This window comes from Dreissena polymorpha, chromosome 1 (assembly GCF_020536995.1).
Source record: "Dreissena polymorpha isolate Duluth1 chromosome 1, UMN_Dpol_1.0, whole genome shotgun sequence".
NCBI lineage: Eukaryota > Metazoa > Mollusca > Bivalvia > Myida > Dreissenidae > Dreissena > Dreissena polymorpha.
Genome location: NC_068355.1, coordinates 63,765,574 through 63,775,430, shown reverse-complemented (window position 1 = coordinate 63,775,430; position 9,857 = coordinate 63,765,574). Strand labels below are relative to the sequence as shown.

Genomic DNA, 9,857 nt, shown 5'->3' with positions numbered 1-9,857 from the left:
GTATCATCAATTGTGTTGTCATTGCTGTAATCTCCCCAATATAGTCATTGTAGTATTTTCCCCTATGTAGCCATGGTACTTATCTCTCTTAATGTAATTGCAGTGTTCTGCATAGTATAGCCATTGCAGTAATCTGTCCTATTGTGGCTGTACATAAGATTCTCCCTATATGGTTATTGCAGTACCCTCACCACTGTGGTCATTGTTGAAGTCTTTTGTGAATGTGGTCATTGCAATTGCAACATCCCCTAAATGGCCAGTACTTTATTTTCCCCAGGTTGGTATTTAAAACAATCCTGTAAAGTAATTTTAATTATATGGAAATTGGTACAGGACAATTGAAAAATAACAGGTAAATTTGGGTTGAGTCAAGACTTATAAGTTAATAATAACGCTTGATTAGGAAAGAAAATCTGCATTAGTCCTGTTTTGGTCCTGTTTTGGTCTATTGATATATTACAAAGTTACAGGCCTTGGAATTTTCTTTAACATAATAAACAACGTACTTCTGGAATTTTTTCCAAAGCCCTTTCAGACATTGTTCAAGGCCCAAAACTTTGTCAAATATCAATGGACCGTAACTTCCAGAAATTAAAATAACATACAAACATAAGAAAATGCTTAAATCGTTTGGAATGTATTATACTGAAATATAAAGAATGTATGCATTTGAAACTGGCAATCAACATACGTTATAATTTATGAGCCTTCATCTGGTTATCAAAATCACAATTGTCATTTAACAAGATTGTATTTATTGCTTAAATGCCACACAAGCTTTGATAATTGACACCTTACAGTGATTAGGCCAATGCTTAAAATGATGTCGCTATGATGATAATAATTATTGTCATGATATTGCTTATAGTCGTGATGATGTTGGTGTTGTTTACAAGGAGGATGAGGATAAGTAGTACAAGGATAAGGGTAAGTAGTACGAGGATAAGGGTAAGTAGTACGAGGATAAGGATAAGTAGTACGAGGATAAGGGTAAATTAGGGAGAATCAATGTTCTGGATCACTAAAAACCTCTTTGATGTCATCAAATCAAATTTTCAAACACACTATAGTGTTCTATACCAAAGTCTAGTTAAGAGTCTGGTTGATACTAAACTGCACTCTTTGGGTTAAACCGCACTCACACCAACGTTCAACAGTACCATCTGTATGACTACCTTTTTTGTGATGTTTGTCCTTCTTTCTGATTTTAGTTCAGATACTTTTATCAATAATTTTCTTGTAAATGTTTTGCTAAGATAAGTTTACAGGTATTTACATAACATTTAATTGCACTCGTGATGTATTCGGAAAGTTTTATGAAATATTGTCATTTTTAGCTCCACTGGCCACGGGCTTATGTCATGGTCCTGTGTCCGTCGTGTGTGCGTGAGTCCGTGCGTGCGTTAACTTTTTCTTAAAACATCTTCTCCTAAACTACTGGTCCAATTCTGATGAAATTTCTCAGGAATGTTCCTGTGGTGAACCTCTTTCAAATTTGTTCAAATGATGCCCCTGGGGTCAAATTTGACTTTGCCCCTGGGGGTCAAAAAATTGAAAATTTGCTTATATAAGGCCTATTTTGTGCAAACTTTATAAATCTTCTTGTCAAGAACCATTGGGCCTAGGGCTACCAAACTTGGTATGTAGTGACATTTTATAGTCCTCTACCAAGTTTGTTCAAATTATGCCCCTGGGGTCAAATTTGACCCTGCCCCGGGGGGTCAAAAAATTGAAAATTTGCTTATATAAGGCCTATTTTGTGAAAACTTTAAAAATCTTCTTGTTCATAACCATTGGGCCTAGAGCTACCAAATTTTGTATGTAGTGACATTTAATAGTCCTCTACCAAGTCTGTTCAAATTATGCCCCTGGGGTCAAATTTGACCCCGCCCTGGGGGGTCAAAAAAATCGAAAATTTGCTTATATAAGTCCTATTTTGTGCAAACTTTAAAAATCTTCTAGTCCATAACCGTATGGCATAGGGCTACCAAATTTGGTATGTAATGACATCTTATAGTCCTCTACCAAGTTTGTTCAAATGAAGCCCCTGGGATCAAATTTGACCGTTCCCCAGGGGTCACAAAATTGAACATATGCCTATATTGGGCCCATTTTGTGCAAACTATAAAAATCTTCTTGTCCATAACCATTGGGCCTATATCTATCAAATTTGGTAGGTTGTGACATCTAATAGTTCTCTACTTAGTTTTTTCAAATTATGCCCCTGGGAACAAATTTGACCTTGCCCCAGGGGTCACAAAAATGAACGTATGCTTAAATAAGGCCTATTTTGTGCAAACTTCAAACATCTTCTTGTTCTTAATTATAGAGCCAAGGGCTACTAAATTTGGTATGTTGTGATATCTAATAGTTCTCTACCAAATTTGCTCAAATTATTCCCCAGGGCTCAAATTTGACCCTGTCCCGGGATGTCACAAAACTGAACATATGACGTTTACCAGGGGAGATAACTGCGGCCGTGTGGCTGTGACCAACAACAACAACATCTTGTAAACATGAGATAAAACCCTGTCATTTAGTACCATTTTAGATCAGATGGTGACTGCTTACAAAGGAATTGAAGTAAGAACATGTGTTCTGAATGTTTTTCTTATAAACTGAAAAAAGTCGGGATTTATTTAAATATGTCAAAAGTGACCATATATCCGGATAAAAAAAATTCGGATGACATGTTTATTTAATGTCTTTTTTGTAGTGTTTAAACCAGTTTAATAATATCTTATTGATTTTAAAACACAACTTCCATGAATATAATTATTTCCATAAAAGTCAATATGATTCTGCATTGTAAACTCAAACTTCAGGGCCCTCAATCTATCAAATCTGCCGCCGAATTTCGGCGGCAGTCCCCCACCTGAAAAGTATACTTTTTTCCCCTTTTGGGGGGAAAAATTCCCCCCCCCCCCCAAATTTTTTTTTTTTTTTTTTAATAGAAAGATGTGTCTCATGATTATTATATCTCAATTCTATTTCAATTGAATCTTTTCAAACATACTAAATTATGAAAAATGCAATGAATATAGTGCAAACATGTACAAATGAAATATTGAGAGAGTAAGTAAAAAAATCCCCCAAAAAGAGAAACGCCGCGAAAATTCCCCCTCCTAAGGGCTGCGGACCCCTTCCCCAAAGTAGTGTGAGGGCCCTGAACTTTGTATCCAAGAGAAGGTGTTGGAATTAATGAAGTGCAATGTTCTTAACTGTCTATATGCTGCTTTTTAATAACTAATGATTCAGGTGTACGGAAGAACCCCCCTCCGGAAGAAACCCCCTTCGCTAAAAATGGCAGGGCGGAAGAAACCCCCTTTCATAGTTTGCATACGCGGAAGAAACCCCCTCGCTAGTTTTGCATAGGCGGAAGAAACCCCCTTGCTAGTTTTGCATAGGCGGAAGAAACCCCCTTCCATAGCGGAACAAACCCCCTTCCAGACGATTTAGTTACATTCAAACGCACGGTAATTGTTTGCAGAAATTCACTTTCATTTTCAGAAAGTTCCCTGGAAGCACGATTGCATGATTCAATTTTTTTTAAAGACGAGTGCTTCGGTTATTGTAGGAAAATATGTACGAAATATCTTCGTCACTATCGGCTCTGGGCGCTAATTTTGTGTTTTTGTTATTTTTATCAATCTAGTACAAGTTAACGCATATAAAATGGTATAATCTCACTGAAACGAGTGCAAGACAAATTCACACGAGCATCTCATCATTAACAACTTGTGAACAAACGGCCGGTACACCTCTTTACTCAGCACATAACAGGTTGGAAATAGATTTTCGCACCTTCATTTAATTATATAAAAGGTCCTTTAATGTACCGGCTATTGTAGATAATGATGAGAGGTTGTGTCATGAGCGGCGCCTTTGCGGCTCGTGTGAAGTTATGTACAGTTTTTTTTTTAATTACATTAGCATTCGGCTATAATTGTGTGATTTTAGGTAATGATTTGATTTTTGTAAATAAATGTAAATATATGCCTGTTTATCGTTAATAAATGCGTGTCTTTTTTCAACAACAAATTGTTTATTGCTTTTTAATATATGATTGTTTGAGATCTTTGTAAATAAATGTAAATGTATGCCTGTTTTATCATTAAATGCGTGTCCATTTTTGCAACAACAATTTGTTTAATGTTTTCAAGTATACGCTTACTCGATCTTTGTACATAAATGTTAATATATTTCATTCTATTTTTGTCTATTTTATCATTCAATAATAATTCTTTCCCCCATTCATACATTATTCGTTTTATTACCATCTTGATTAATTCTTCACAGCTTGTGAACAAACGGCCGGTACACTCCTTTAATCAAATTGAAAAGTAGCAAGCATGCAGTAATAGGGTCGGGTTAAAACTGATGTATTGGGGAATCGTTCGAGTCGGGATTTTACTACCTCTGTGGGAAAGACTTAACACTAAGAAAGAGGGTTTATTCCGCCTCTCTGAAAACACGAAAGGGGTTTATTCTGCCTGTCTGAAAACTCGAAGGGGGTTTGTTCCGCCTATGAAAAACTAGCGAGGGGGTTTCTTCCGCGTATGCAAAATGTGAAAGGGGGTTTCTTCCGCTATTCCGTTTTTAGCGAAGGGGGTTTCTTCCGAAGGGGGTTTATTCCGGTAATCAATGATTCATTGTTCCATTTGTGAATTGTGATTCATGAATTGTGGAGATATGATTGTCAATTGCTCAACGATCTATATAAATTTCTGATCATTTTATAATTTTCTTAATAGAAGTTATGAATTGATCTTAGAAGTCATATGTATTACTTAATTAAATACATTTATAAATATAAGAAATAATCTTTAGATTATCATAATATTCTCAGGCCTGTTGGTCTAAGGGATGTGTGGGTTGTTAATTATATGTATGCCCATCTTCGAAGAAGAGGGTGTTTATTGTTTTGCACATGTCGGTCCGTCCGTCATCCGTATGTCCGTCCACCAGATGGTTTCTGGATGATAACTCAAGAACGCTTAGGCCTAGGATCATGACACTTCAAAGGTACATTGATCATGACTCGCAGATGACCCCTGCTGATTTTGAAGTCACTAGGTCAAAGGTCAAGGTCACTTTGACCCGAAATAGTAAAATGTTTTCCGGATGATAACTCAAGAACGCTTATGCCTATGATCATGAAACTTGATAGGTACATTGATCATGACTCGCAGATGAACCCTATTGATTTTCAGGTCACTAGGTCAAAGGTCAAGGTCACGGTGACCGGAAATAGTAAAATGGTTTCCGGATGATAACTCAAGAACGTTTTATGCCTAGGATCATGAAACTTCATAGTTGCATTGATCATGATTCGCAGATGACCCCTATTGATTCTCAGGTGAAAGGTCAAGGTCACTGTGACCCGAAATAGTAAAATGTTTTATGGATGATAACTCAAGAACGCTTATTCCTAGGATCATGAAACTTCATAGGTACATGGATCATGACTCGCAGATTACCCCTATTGATTTTCAGGTCACTAGGTCAAAGGTCACGGTGACTCAACTTAGAAAAATGGTTTGCGGATTATAACTCAAGAACACTTACGCCTAGGATCATGAAACTTCATAGGTACATTTATCATGACTCGCAGATGACCCCTATTGACTTTCAGGTCACTAGGTCAAAGGTCAAGGTCACGGTGACTTCACACAAAAAAATGGTTTCCGGATGATAACTAAAGAAAGCTTACGCCTAGGATCATGAAACTTCATAGGCACATTAATCATGACTCACAGATGGACCCCTATTGATTTTCAGGTCACTAGGTCAAAGGTCAAGGTCACAGTACCAAAAAATGTATTCACTCAATGGCTGCCACTACAACTGACAGCCCATATGGGGGGGCATGCATGTTTTACAAACAGCCCTTGTTTGAGATGATTCTTTACAAAGAAAGATGCTACTATTGTATTTGTTATAAATGTGTGAAAGGCTCTAAGAAGGAACCAGAGATTATTAACCCTTTACCAAACACCAACAGGATTTTACGGGTTTATAGCTGACGACTTTATAAAAAATTATGATAAAATGAGAAATTGCTCAAGATGAGCAATTTCTCCTTTTATCACAATTATTTCTACCCTACCTGATCATTTCCTAAATATTCCATTACAATTTAATTGTCGTCTGCAACCTTTTTCAAATTGGGAAAGTCCAAAATGTGTAGTTTGGTAGAGGGTTAAGGCATTTTGATTCCTACGGGTCTTGTGAATCTGTTTCAAATCAAATGCGTATATTTGATCTTCAGCATCTAAAAATATGTGAAATAGAAAGAACGACAATATCTTTTGGAGAGATAAATGTACCTACGTTATAAGAAAGGGGACTGTGCTTCAAAGGAACAATTCACAGGCTTTTTAGTCTGTTTAGTTAACACGGAAGTAACTTTTTCCATATATAAAAATGCTCACCCTTCCAACTTTAAGCGCCCAATGGGACGAGGGATAGACAGAGAAAGTCACATGCTTGAGTACATTTCAACCCATGCGCATTGCGCGTTTTTTTCGCATAAAAAAACAGTGGAGCGATACAGGGCCATCATGGCCCTCTTGTTATTGTTGTCATAATTATTTGCTAAACTTTGTGCAAATGATAACAATACGAAACCTTTGGTGGGATTTTGACTAAGTTATCTCTATTACATGCCTAGGGTGCTTTGCTTAATGAAAGTCTTTGTTTAAGTTTAACACATGCAAATGTGTCGTATTTTATTTAAAATTGTGTTTTAACAAGCAATAGTGTTATTCTGGAAAATCTTCACAATTAATCTTCTATTATTCAAAGTGGGATCCCAGTAAATCATTTTATAAAGAAGCAGAAGAAAACACTCCCATTATAAACCTGTTCTGTATAAAACTTATGAACCATGGCTGACATTATATAGATCAACAAACAGGATTGTTAGTCAATAATCGATAGCAAGCAAGGAGTTGTAATGTAGCCTACCTATTCAGCACCAGCTATGTCAGGTCTAAAAATAACACAAAATAGACTGGAAACCAGAATTTCTTTAAATTGGAACTATTGTATATGCCATGTAAATTCATTTGATAACAGAGAAATGCAATTGTTTTATAAATGATTACAGTCTAGTCTATTTCAATATATTATTGAATGAATCCCCACCTTAATCATCCCATATGTTCATTTACCTTTTGTTATACACATTTTTTAGTGTATTAAAGTATCAAGAATGTTTAGAATAAATGCTGTCATTGGAACATTAAATAATTATACAATATTGCGATTTCAGTTTTGTTTAATATTAGGAAATATTTACCGATAAACATATGAGAGTAAAAAATTGGTATTGACATAAATAACGCTATTAGGTCGTAGTGGTGTACTGTGTAGTGGATAAGGTGTCTGTCTAGCCACCAGGATGTCACGGGTTCAATCCACAATGTGTGAGTGTTCTTTAGATTTTCCCCATAGACACTGGTTTATGAACAGTGTTTCAAATGAGTCTTAGGCTTTCTTTGCAATCAAGCTAAAATAAACTAACCTGATATTTGTGTTGGCATCTCAGTCAACTTGGGCACATACGCAGATACATGATTAGTACATCAAATTACTTAAGGTCATGTAAGTAAACAACAAATTTGTGGAAGCTTTTGCTTCAATAACGTGTTTATTCAGACATCTAGGATCTTGAAACTTAAAAGAAATTATGTTTCCAAGTGAAAATATCCGCTAGTCCTTAAAAAACACAAAAACCACGCCATCTTGGAAGTCAGTTCCAACAAACCTCACCTCCCCCCCCCCCCCCCCCCCCCCCCCCGAATTAATGAGGTTACTGTTGTTATCCTTAATATATTCTTGCAAGTGCAAAAGTTAAAGTTTTCGTACTACCCCAAACATTTTCTTTTTCCCTTGACATATTGCTTTCATATTTTGCATACTTGTTTACCAACATGACCCCAACCTATAAACGAGAGCAGACAACTCTATCAAGTATTTTGTCATAATTATGGCCCCTTTTCCACTTAGAATATGCAGCAAATGTTAAAGTTTTCATACTACCCCCATTTATTTTTGTTGTCCCTTGACATATTGCTTTATTATTTTGCATACTTGTTTACCAACATCACCCCAACCTATAAACAAGAGCAGACAACTCTATCAAGCATTTTGTCATAAGTATTGCCCCTTTCTTAGAATATGCATATTATTGATAAATATGTTTAAGTTTGCGTACTACCCTTAAATATTTCCTATATCCTTTGACATATTGCTTTTATATGTTGCATACTTGTCTACCAACATGACCCCAACCTATAAACAAGAGCAGACCACTGTATCAAGCTTTTTGACATAAGTATGGCCCCTTTTACACTTAGATAATTGAATATTTTGCTTAAATTGCCTTAACTTCTTTATTTATGATCACACTTTATTATTACTTTGACAAAACAACACTTACCTGAATACCACAATGGATTCCACCCAAACAATACCCCAGGCCCCTACCAGAATCCCTTCCCCCCCCCCCCCAACCTCACCCCCCATTTTTTTTAAACATCTAATAAATTACCACACCCCACATTGTACCCCCCACCCCTCCTACCCCCCCCCCTCCCAGCCCCTCAAATTTTTTATATTTTATTTTATTTAAAACATCATCTAATAAATTACCACACCCCACATTATACCCCCCACATTATACCCCCGCCCTACCCCCCCCCCCCCCCCCCAATTTTTTATTATTTTAAAACATCATCTGATAAATTACCACACCCCACATTATACCCCCCTACCCCCCCCCCTCAAAAAAAAAAAGAAACCCACAATTTTTTTATTTTTTTTATTTTTGAAAGATTGTCTAATAAATTATTGAATATGAACAATTTCCCCATGATGGCTTACGTTATACTGTCAAGCACTCGAATAGTCTAGTGCGCTGTCCTCTAACAGGTCTTGTTTCTCTTAACTCTCTAGAAATCGTTGGGGAAAATGTTCACATATTATTAGAAGGATTAGCTGGTGTAAATTACCTGAAACAAAAAATAATCTGACACTGACTTTCCAATGACTAAATTCACCTTGTTAAACCTTACTGTATCACAAGCAAAAGCAAGTAGCGTGGTTAAACCAATGACGTCAATAGTAATTTGATATGTATTCTACTTGGGGGTACCAGTCTAGGTTACAACATAATTTATAAATAGTCACTCTTAGGAACAGATCTACTGTATCCCATCAACATGTACATGTACAGAAAAGAACATGCTGAAATTTTCATTGTGGTGAGAAGCTTTATGTAGACAGAGTTAATTTGAATTTTATACGCAGATATATTGGATGATCAAGTTTTAGATTTACGTGAGTATTTATGCTTTTATACATTTTGAAGGAAGTTAATTTATTGTCACACTCTTGTTAAAAAGGAAAGTACTTTGAAAGGGAAAGTATTAGTTCTATTTTAATGCTTTGAGCTTTTTTTAGTGCATATGTACTGAGGGTCATATTTTCTGGTAATTATTCCTTCGTTAATAAAACCAAACAAAATGTTGTGATTCTTGGAAATAATAATTAAAGTATTGGTAAGTTTAATAAAACTACCATAGATCTTATTTATTCAGTCGTAAAACTTCATTCTTATACTGTAGGATACCTTTGTGTAAGTTAGTGTGTGCCTTAGCTGCTACATCAGTGACTGGGATAAATGACAAAAACAAAATGTTTTTATCTCACGTATGTGATTTCATTTCAAATGTTTATTAATTAAGGTTTTTATATGTGTTAAACATTTAATTTATAAAGAAACATCCATTTGAACATGACATTCCACGATGTGAAAATTTATGTTAAAATATATCACCAGAGGCACTTGG

The 9,857-nt window shown here is 35.8% G+C and overlaps 1 protein-coding gene across 8 annotated transcripts in view; it reads left to right on the top strand.

The window, feature by feature from the left end:
* Positions 1 to 2,302: 2,302 nt before the first annotated feature.
* LOC127832228 (organic cation transporter protein-like) overlaps positions 2,303 to 9,857 on the top strand; it is a 43,376-nt gene continuing 35,821 nt past the window's right edge. The window contains exon 1 of one of the 8 annotated variants that reach the window (XM_052357605.1): positions 2,303 to 2,583. The gene's annotated coding sequence lies outside the window, so the exon portion shown is untranslated. Of the gene's footprint in view, positions 2,584 to 9,179; positions 9,346 to 9,412; positions 9,567 to 9,607; positions 9,718 to 9,857 lie in introns of those variants that run through there. The other 7 variants (XM_052357557.1, XM_052357548.1, XM_052357594.1 and 4 more) reach the window with 7 other exon arrangements.